Source organism: Channa argus, chromosome 2 (assembly GCF_033026475.1).
Source record: "Channa argus isolate prfri chromosome 2, Channa argus male v1.0, whole genome shotgun sequence".
Taxonomy (NCBI): domain Eukaryota; kingdom Metazoa; phylum Chordata; class Actinopteri; order Anabantiformes; family Channidae; genus Channa; species Channa argus.
This window is the reverse complement of record NC_090198.1, coordinates 20,789,250-20,792,350: the sequence shown is the minus strand read 5'-3', so window position 1 is coordinate 20,792,350 and position 3,101 is coordinate 20,789,250.

The following is a 3,101-nucleotide window of genomic DNA, read 5'->3' as shown; positions in this document are numbered from 1 at the left end:
CCCAGTGAGCCTTGTGTCATTATTAAGATCAAGTTTCAATATCTTCATTTGTGCCAGGTGTTTTGACATAGAACCCCAAAATCCAAAATTCACAAGTGTAAGAAGCTGCAACATTCAAAGTTTAGCAGGAGTCTGCTTCTGAATACAATCCCAGAGGCTATTTTCTACCTATCACCAGGTTACAGCTCATTTAAATGAGTGAAGGAAGCCAGCAGTGGAGGAAAACATGACCTGACTGAAGGTGAAGAAAAATTACTTTAGGGGTAGAAAAAGAAGTAATCAACGTTTACTAAATTGCTTCAATTACTGTAGCAATATCACAGTGAAGAAATACTCTAACAACTTAGAAATCATGCAGCTAATGATACAATATAGTTAAAAGTATCAAAACAAAGTACTCATTGTGCAGACTAGCCCATTTAAAAGAAATACAGACTCTAATTAGTAATGCACAAATGTATACATTTTCGTTAGTAAACGTGCAAGAAATAATTGGATATAGCATATTTGTTTATTTGCATTAATAATCTGATTCTGTTAATAACTATAACTAAATAGTAGCTGTAGCTCAGTTGAAAAAGGCAGTCTGAACCCAGTGCCGGTCCAAGCCCGGTAGAAATTGGGGAGGGTTGCGTCAGGAAGGGCATCCGGCGTAAAAAAAAAAAACTGTGCCAAATCAACATGCGGACAATGATCCGCTGTTGCGACCCTGAACTCACGGGATAAGCCGAAAAGAAAAAAAAACAAACAAAAAAAAGGGGTTTAAAAATCATAATACATTTTTTTCCATAATGTACTATAGAATGTAAAAAAGTATCTCTGACTTATATTTTGTAAATGTGCTTGGACTCTTTCAACCACTGAAATGCATTCTATCTAGAACCCCCAAAAAATAATAAAAAAAAGTCGGGACAAGGTGTAACATATAAATAAAAACGGAATGCAGTGTTTTGCAAATCTCATCAACTCATATTTTATTCAAAATAGAACATAAACTGACATTGAGATATTTCACCACCTCATGGAAAACATTAGCTTATTTTAAATTTGATGGCAGAAAAACATCTCAAAAAAGTTAAAAGAGGAGATAAAAGGCTGGAAAGGTATTTGCCGGAACTCAAAACCAAATGGAGGAGCATTTGACAACTAACTGGGTTAATTGGCACCTACGTCAGTAACATGAGTTTGTATTAAAGGAGCATTTTAGAGAGGCAGAACATCTCAAATGTAAAGATGGCCAGAGGTTCACCAATCTGCCAAAAATGGCACCAAAAGATTGTAGAACAATTTCAATTTTTTTCAAAAAAATGTCCCTCAACATAAAATTGCAAAGACTTTAAAGATCCCACCATCTACAGTATATAATATCACGAAAAGATTCAGAGAATCTGGAGGAATCTCTGTGCAACAAAAGAAAAGGCCTGGTTTCATTTGGAAACCAGGGACACAGCTAGAAATCTGGGCAGCTAGAATCCTGCATCAGACAAGAATGGGGCAACATTCCTCTTGAAAAACTCCAGCAATTGGTCTCCTCACTTCCCAGATGTTTACAGACAGGTTATAAAAGAAGAGTGTATGCTACACATTGCTAAACATCACCCTGGTCCAACTCTGAGATGTGTTGCTGCTATCAAATTCAAAATGAGCTAAAATTTCCATGAAATGGTAAAATGTCTCAGTTTCAACATGATATGTTGTTTATTGTGAATTTATTGTGAATAAAATATAATTTGATGAGATCAATGCATTCTGTTTTTATTTACATTTTACACATCGTCCCAACTTATTCTGAATTGGGTTTGTAATAGAGATAATCAAGTAATATTGGATTTACAAACTCTGGTTCTCATAAGCTTTTTTCCCTTTTAGAAATTTTCTCAAGAGAAATAACTGCAGAAATGTTTATTTTCACTTGCAACAGTTTGCATTATACTGTGGTCATGAGAGCTCAGTGCACTGCAACCTAAAAAATCATATGCAAATGCACAAAACAGAAGCAAATAACTAAAGTGCATTTTCCAATTTGACAATGCTGCCAGAGCATTTATACAAGTTGCTGCAAAGAGAGAAAACAGGGCAGCAGTTGGTAGAGTGGCCGCCTACCAACTACAGGGTCAGAGGTTTGCGCCCTGCTCATTCTGACCACATGCCGAAGTGTCCCCGAGCAAGACACTGAACCCCCAACAGCCCATCCACATCCCCAACCATGCAGTGAGGGTCCCAAGCTGGGCAGAAGTTGGGGAGGGTTGCGCGAGGAATGGCATCCGGCGTAAAAACTGTGCCAAATCAACATGTGGACAAATGATCTGCTGTGGTGACACTGAACTCACGGGATAAGACAAAAGGACAAAAGAGAAAACACAACAAAGCCAAATACAAAACTGATGACGCATTTTACCATTGTCACTGAGATGCTGTTGTTGCTTTGGCGATTTTGAAAGCTATGAAATCAATAGTGGTGATGGTAAATGTATATATTTTCTAATTATTCGTTTAGACAAACTGGTTTATGTGTTTGCTTCCTTGGAAACATTTCTGTTGTCATCTGTGTTAATTGCAGCACTTTTCTGTTTTTTGGTTTTGTCTTTTGTAATCGCAACATTTTTCCTTAGATGTGGCGCCTTAGTTGTTTGGAGTTAAACAACAGAGTTAGTCTTTGTTTTGCCTATTTGAATGTTTCTAGAGCCACGGTAAGCATGTATTATTTAATGGTATCAGTTTGAAGCAGGGATCACATATTTTTAGGAACAATGGTGAGTCCTCACTTAATTACCATTACATTTTCTTTTTACTGGGCTCAGGGTCTGATCAGTTGGCCTAAAACACTTCTAGTGAGCTGGAAACAAAATACTGAAAATAGATATTGAATTCTAGGTGACCTGACCGTGCAATGACACGGTGCGATAAAGACTGTCTACAGTAACTAAACCTCAGAAATCACTGTACAACTATAAACCTAAAACTAGAGCTGCTTTAGCTAGAAAAGGTGTTACAGATAACATTAGACAATCTGATATATCACTATGCTGGTGAAAAGTGCAACATATTCATATGTAAGTTGTGATCATGTTGATTACAGCCTTTAAAAAAAAGTAAATAAA